Genomic DNA, 8,818 nt, shown 5'->3' with positions numbered 1-8,818 from the left:
ATATATATATATATACTCATTAAATTAATCTCTTCAATTACTATTTCTAAAATACCGTTATAATATTTTTATTCTTTCTTCTATCCCCTACTTACTAATCCCTTCAATCATAAATACAAATATAAACTTGAATCAAAATGAAAATCATAAAATTTAAAATAAAAGATAAAATAATCTTTCAACATAAATATATTAACTCATCATACCGCATTCGTGGTATGATGAATATTTACTAATTTTATTGGATTAATATCCCATGTATTAAATTAATTAAAAATGCTATCCAATTAATATACAACCACGATCATAATAATCCAATTAAATTAGTAAATATTCCCACTATTAAATATATAAAAAAAATAATCATATCATACTCAACTATAAAAATCAAAGCAAACAACCCTATAAAATACTCCACATTAAACCCTGGAACTAACTCTGACTCAACAAAAGCTATCGACCTACGATACAATCCCGCTGACATTCTTACAAAAAATACCAAAAATGATGGACTTAACATGCCATTTCATAAAATCTAAAAAAGAATATCTTTATCTTAAAATTATCAAAATCAAAAAAATTATAATTAAACTAATCTCATATGATGAAGTTTGTGAAATAGCTCGCACAGCCCTAATTAAAGAATATATAGAATTAGAAAATCACTCTATAAACATAAATATAAAACCAATAATGTTAAAAAAATAATTAAAATTAATAAAGAATAATTTAAATAATAAATATTTATAATATATCCTTTCGGCCCAGATATGGCTACTAAATGGTAAATCCATCCACTCTAAACGGAAATTTAGGCCACTTTCTGCTCAGATCCTCTAAACAGTAAATCCATTCATTTTCATCACAGCTATGGACTTTAAACGGAAAATCTGGCCACTTTCGACCCAGATATGGCTTCTAAACTGTAAATCCGGCCACTTTCGGCGCAGATATGGCCTCTAAACGGATAATCCGGCCAATTTCTAACCAGACATTGCCTCTAAACGGAAGTTCCGGCCACTTTCGGCGCATATATGGCTCATAAACGGTAAATTCGTCTACTTTCGGCACAGATATGGTCTCTAAACGGTAAATTCGGTAACTTTCGGCCCAGATATGGCCTCTAAACGATAAATCACGCCACTTTCGGTACAGATATGGCCTCTAAATGGAAAATTCGTCAACTTTCTTTCCAGATATGGTCTATAAATGTTAAATCCGGCCACTATCGGCCTAGATATGGCTTTTAAACGGTAAAACAATCCATTTTCGGCCCATATATGGCCTCTCAACGGTAAATCCATCCACTTTCAGCGTTATATGGCTTCTAAACGGTACATCACTTTCGGACCAGATGTGTTCTCTGAATGGTAAACCCGGCCACTTTCGGCCCAGATAGGTCATCTAAATTGTAAGTCTGTTCACTTTCGGCCCATATATAGCATCTCAACTGTAAGTCCGTTCACTTTCCGTCAGATATGGCCTCAAAATGGTAAATCCAGCCACTTTCGGTCTGATATGGTCAAGAAACGATAAATCCCATCACTTTCGGCAGATATATGTCAACTAATCAGTTAATCCGAAACTTTTGGTAAATATATGGCTGTTAAACGGTAAATCTCGTTACTTTTGGCCCAGATATGTTCTCTAAACGGAAATTTAGGCCACTTTCTGCTCAGATACGTCCTCTAAACGTTAAATTCTTCTACTTTCGGACCAGATACGTCCTCTAAATGTAAATCCGGCCACTTTCGGACTATATATGGCTACTAAACAGTAAGTTCGTACACTTTCAGCCAAGGTATAGCCTTTAAACAGTAAATCCGTCCACTTTCAGCCCAGATATGGCCTATAAACGGTAAATATCTCCATTTTCGACACAGATGCGGCGCTAAACGTAAAATCCTACTTTTGGCCTTTTATGTCATTTAAACGATAAATCCGTTCACTTTCGATCCAGACATATCCTTTAAACGGTAAATCCGCCCATTTTCGGCTCAGTTATGGCTACTAAACGGTAAATTTGTTTATTTTCTGCTCAGATATGATATTTAAACGGTATATCCGGCCACTTTCGGCCCAGATATGGCCACTCAACGGTAAATCCATCCACTTTCGGAGTTATATGGCCTCTAAATGGTAAATTCGGCCACTTTCAACCCATATATGGCTGTTAAACAATAAATTCGTACACTGTGAGACAAGGTATGGCCTTTTAAACGATAAATCCGCCTACTTTCAGACCAGATATGTCATCTAAATGATAAATTCGGCCATTTTCGTCTCAGATATGGCCTCTAAACGGTGACCCGGCCACTTTTGGCCCAGATATGGCCTCTAACCGGAAAATAAGGTCACTTTCTGCTCAGATATGGTCTCTTAACAGTAAATCCGTCCACATTCGACTCAGACACGAATATTGCTAATAATAACTAAATCTTAAAATAGGAATGATATGAAAATAATATATATCAATAATAAATGGATCAAAATATACCGTTACTTTTATTGCATATTATTCCGTCAATGATCTGCAGAGATTTCTTCAAGTAATTGATTAGTATTAGTAGATAGTTATTTGTAGTTTAGTAACAGGCGTTGTAAGAGTCGATTTGGCAGAGTCAATCTCGGCTGAGAGTCAGATTCGAAATCAGATTTATTTAGCGTTTTTTCTTATTGGGATTTTCACATTCTCTTTCGTTGATGTAGAATATTATTGCTGTTATGATGAATAATTTGTAGCTTTGCTCTAACATGTTCTATTATTATTTAGTATTTTGGTAAGAATAAAATCATAACTTTTAAATTATATTATTTTTCAACAACTTGTACGAATAAGAGCTATATAAATAATGAAATATAGATTTCCATAATATCTATGAAATTCTATAGGATATAGAGCCCACTTTGGATCATTATGATCAGACAAAATTTGTTTTGATATAAATGTATTAATATTTTTGATCGGCCACCAGCATTTTGTTGCATTTAATCGAAGCCATGAGCTCGGACACAATTTCTTCTTCATCATTGCCGTCTTGAGGATACGTTATAACAGCATATGTTTTTGTCATTGTTAATTATCTATAATAATAATAATAATAATAATAATAATAATAATAATAATAATGATAATAATAATATACTTTGTTAGTAATATTAATTATTTACATTTCTATATGCTACACCTAGTTAGATATATATGGTATACTCGCTATAAGGACGTATCTTGATGAAATAAAGACAGTATTACTACTTCTTCTTCATCTAAAGGCAACGCATTTGGTTTTGATATCAGTCAATGAAGCAATAACTGATTTGTATTGTAATTCGCTAATTTGTTTAATTCCGATGTTTAAAGAATCAAGTTTTAAAAAATGACTTCAAATATTTTTACCCTCAAAAACGAAAATCTGTTTATTTTTTAAATAAACTTTTGTAAGCGAAATTATTGTATCATCAAGCAGAGAACAATTATCAGCGGGTCGTGTAATATATAATATATCTATATACTAATATAGAAGTCCTTGCATTGAATTGATTTTATTACTCTTTTGTCATTAGCATTTGAAATATTGCTAAAATGTGATAGAATTGGATAATTCTTTCTTTTACGTACTAAATCCAAATTATCATCTTCTATATAACGAATTAACTGTGTTAAAGGTCGATTCGAAGATCTGATTCTTTTTTTAATTTTTTTGTAATTTTCATACTTAAACTCGTTTAACGGTCCCCATAACTTCATGTAGTTACACAAATGAATTAAATTATACACGTTATTTGAGATATGCTGATTGATTTGATATAATATACCATAATTTTCTGTAAAATACAATAATAAGCAGTGTGCATAATCAAGCAGTTGTACACAATATTCTTTCGAATATATAAAATTCGAATTATTATTACTGAGGCTTAAGAAATGAATGTACTTATCTTGAGATTCTTGTAAAATATTACAGGCCCGGTATATAACAACAATTGTCTAAATTAATATTGTCTAAATTAATTCGATAGCTTTAAATCGATCAACGTGATCGAGCACCCTTGGCTTTCTACAAAATTCTTTCGGTAGGAAAGTGAAAATGACAGCAACATTTAAAATGTCTAATCGAGCTGCCACAAAACGTATATTCATTTTACCCTGTACCCAGAACTGCAACAATTTTTTCATTATTCCTAACAGCACAAGATGCATATAATCCAATGAGAATTGTATGACCATTCCAATATTTAATTCTTCAAGACTTGAAGTGAATTTATGCTCTTCCTATTGTTTAAACTTGAAAGATTCATCTGATCTTAATGTTGCATGGATTTCTGAAATCCATGATGGAAATGTGACTTGATATTCTATATAATCTCCCTCCTGAATGCAGTTACTACATCCAAAATGGACATTGTGTTTCACATCCTTTAATAAAAGATCTTGCAGGGCTATCGCAGATAAACGCATTTATTTTTACAGTTATTTTTTTATCAAATTCTATAATGTCTGAAATTTCAATGCAATCATTTGTAAAATATTACATTAAATCATTACCCTATTTTGGCTTTTTACCGTATATACACCAACTATAAATGGTTCAGTGTAAAAATCTGCCACGATACTAAAATTGGTCAAAATTAACTACCGGATGATTTTGTTAACGGAAGATCCTCTACATTCACGTTAATATTTATTTGTTTCCTATGGAAATACGAGAATAATGCTTACAACAGACTTTTTTAAACTTTCGCCTAAACCTGCATGATAATAATGTACCGGTTCCATTTGCACAATATCTACTTATTTGGGAGTTCAAAGTAAAGTTCTAGCGTCAATTGATAGATCATGGCCGTATTTCACTAGAATTTTCAACAAACTATTTAAAGCAAAATGGATCAAAGAGTTATTAATAGCCCATTTTCGAATCTCATCTGAAATATCAGTTAAAATTGAAAAGTCTTCATCAGAATTGCTTGACTGAAAAAGAAAAAACTATTTTCATTGGTACTAATTCTTGCACATGTCGATATTAATTAAATCATTATTTACATTGAAATTGTCAATGTTAACTTCTCTTACGACATTTTGTTTCTAAGATAATTGCTCGATACTGTTTGATACATCACGAACGATATCATTTTCGACTTTTAAAAAATTTAAATTGACCGGCTGAATACGAATATTATTAATTATATATAAATTAATTATATATAATATTCTTAAATTCTTTTAAAAAGTCTTTTATGTCGCTACTTTGGTGTTACACAAGAAATGTCTAGTTTTAGTTTTGTTGTGGGTGTTCTGAGTATATTTAAATTTAATATAAATACAATGGAAAATAGAAAATATGTCACGAATTGATATCAAAATTGCGTTTTTTCTATTAATTTTTGTCAATGACGGAATAACTCATTGTAATATACTAAATGTTTGAAATGTTTGAAAAAAATATCTGACAACATAAACAATTATGTAGATTGACATGATGAAAATCGATTCTTGAATGAAAATTTTTGAGAATTTTTTTAGCAAAAAACAATATTTTATTATATTATTTCATGTTTCAAAGAACATAACAAAATTTTCTGGAAATATAACTTTTTCATAACATTTTGTAATGAAAGACGATGCCCTGAAAATTATTACATCTCGTTGGCGGATATCATCATTATGCTTTGTAAAGTGTAGCTACAGCAGCACTTTAATAAGTATCACATATATAAGTACAAGTTATTAGAATTAAAATGTATGTGATTCTAATGAAAGTGTAAAGGTGAATATCTGAAAAGAAATTATGACGAAATCACATGGCATATTTTTTCTGTATTTTTAGAAGGTATTTTCCATTTAGTGATACAAATATAAGCGGCGTTCTATTCTTTCTTGATTCAATGAATAACAAAGATAAAACGATGTTGTATTGATTTATGTCGCTGTAAAGCATCCAAAAATATTCGAAGTTTGTTCGCGACGTATGCTCCAACATGCTCCTGCTACGGTTTTACTCACTCCAATGTGATCGTCGGAATAAAAATTATGATAGAAGCATATAGAAACATGTCGAACTTGCGACGCGAACAAATCTTAAGAACTGGCTCCAACATCAATTAATTTAATCGACTGATTAGATTAATCAAAATTGGTGAGATCGGCTCTAAATCATTATCGCGACTTGAAAATTATAAGTATAGATAATTCAAATGCCGATCTAAGGTTATCTAAAGATATCTAAGGTCATAATCAGATTATGCATTGGAAATTGAAATTGCATCGAGGTTGCATATTGGAGATAGGATTTTGATCAATCAGAGCGAAGAAAGCAAAGATAGAGATTAAAATTAGAGCTCGGTCTATTTTCCTAATCTTCAATCTCAATAATAGCCAATGGCTTGGCGACTTTTTAATCATGTGGTAAACATTTGATATTTTTTCTATATAAACAAAAGATTGATAAATAATAGGGGTTCATATACTCGATCAAAGTTGTCAACACTTTCAAAAATATAGCGATGAAATATCTTTTGAAACCGAAACGAGTTTGCCGCGGTTAACAGTCATTGAGTCGTTGAGTCAAAATTGAGGTTAAATAATACAATTTTCGAATAATGGACTCAGCAGCCATATTATCAATTGCAATACAAATCGCTGTCATATAATGTAATTGGACAATCTTAAATCTTTAATCGATAATCTCAATTTCCAATACGTAGTCTAATTCCGGTCTAACACGAATTCAAAACTCGATAACATCGATCATGCATCAAATATCTAAATTAAAAATATAAAAACATCGCACTTATCAAATACGAATAGACGAGACGATGAAGAAATAGTATGTAAATCGTAAATCATAATACCTTGATCAAAAAATTCCCGGAATTCATTCAGAAAATTCAAAATACAAGTTTTATTCATCAAAAGTGATATTGTCCCCTTCAAAGTACTCCCTATCGACTGCAACGCACTTATGCCAGCGCTTGATCCAGCTCTCGAAACATTTCTGGAACTCTATTGTCGGTCAGCCATCAGAGCCGTCTTCGATTTTATTTCCTTTCGGCTGTTAAAACGCGTTCCTCCCCCCCTTCCCCGTAATGGTTTTTTGACTCGATCGAACAGAAAAAAATCGCAGGGAGCCATATCAAGTGAATTCGATGGCGGTTGGATCGTTTCGTTCTTTGTCAAAAATTCATGGCACTGTGCGACGGTGCGTTATCATGGTGCAAAATCCACGAGTTGTTTGCCCACAAATCCTTTCTTTTTTGGCGAACTATTTTACAGTCAAGCAAACGTCTCATAACGCCCAAATAATACTCCTTATTAACTGTCTGACAAAATTCGTGATGTACAATACCATTGTAATCCATGAAAACCGTGAGCATCGCTTTCTTTTTCGATTGAAAACGACGTGGTTTTTTTGGTCTTGGCTCATTTGAAGCTTTCCATTCACTCGCCCTATATCTGGATTGCGTGTCGTACTCATAAATCCACGTCTCGTCTCCAGTAATGATGAAGTTGGGTCGAATTCAGCCTTGATGTGAAATGATGTCTTTGGCGATGACAACGCAGTCCCTTTTTTGCATGAAATTCAGTTCCTTCGGGACCAACTTTGCAGCAACATGGCGCAAATCCAAACCATTAACTACAATGTCCTGAATGGATCCATAAGCAATGTTTAAGTCCTCTGCCAGCTCTCTGATAATTAATTTGCGGTTATTGATCAACATTTCTCTCACTTTATTGATGTTTTTGTCGGTTTTCGATGTCGACGGCTTGCCATTGCGTTCGTCATCCCCGACGGACTCACGACTACTTTTGAAACGTTCATGCCACTCATAAACGGCTGTTTTCTTTAAAATATCACTACCGAAACAGTTTCTCAACATTTCCAAGGTTTTCACACCAATGAATACATTTTTAACGTAAAATTTAATACAAACTCGTTGTTGCAAATTCAATTCCATTTTTAAAATTGTAAAAAATCGAAAATACGTGCAGAGGTAGATGTACTCAAGACAGCATAACTTTTACAAATGTCAAGCTGTGATGATAAAATTTGGTGGGAATGTCAATGATAGATGTGGCAACCAAAAAAAAAAAACAGAACTCAAATTAGTTGACTCAGAGCATCACCTGGTGATAATTCCGGGAACTTTTTGATCAAGATGGTATGCTATGGTATATATATATATATATATAATAGAACACTTCGATAATGAAAGTTGAAAGTCAAGCTAATTATATGATCTAAATTGATCAGGCAATTCCATTATTGAATATATAAATATGTACTTTATTTAATTTTACACAATGAAAAGATCCACTACACTCAAAAAAGACTGTAAGTCCGATATCATTTTTCTACCTTATTAATTTGCAAATTAGTAAATTAGTTTTTGGCGGGACCGATCATGAAGAGATCGCGGATGAAAAGATGCTTTTGCGCCATAGACGATATACAATGTTTGATAATTCTATCGACAACACTTGTAGGCAGGTAGAGCGGATTAAACTTCAGAGAAGTTCTCTACCATTTTACTATTTTTGCAATAGTTAACGATATATTAATTTGTAAAGAGGTTTGCGTCGCATACTCCAACACGCTCCTATATACTCCTACCACAGTTCTTTTTCGCTCTAATGAACGCGTTGTTAGGAACATATTGGAGCACGCGACAAACCTCGGCTGATAGTTTATGTGTCTCGTGCCAAGTAAACGCGCAACGCGAGATATGAAAAATATATTCAAATTTGAGATGGTGTGTGGTGTGTGTGTGTGTGTGTGTGTGTGTGTGTATGCTATGTGTGGATATAAATGCATGATTTTTT

This window comes from Atta colombica, unplaced genomic scaffold (assembly GCF_001594045.1).
Source record: "Atta colombica isolate Treedump-2 unplaced genomic scaffold, Acol1.0 scaffold201, whole genome shotgun sequence".
Lineage (NCBI taxonomy): Eukaryota > Metazoa > Arthropoda > Insecta > Hymenoptera > Formicidae > Atta > Atta colombica.
The sequence above is the reverse complement of the archived record's forward strand: the minus strand, read 5'-3'. Positions refer to the sequence as shown.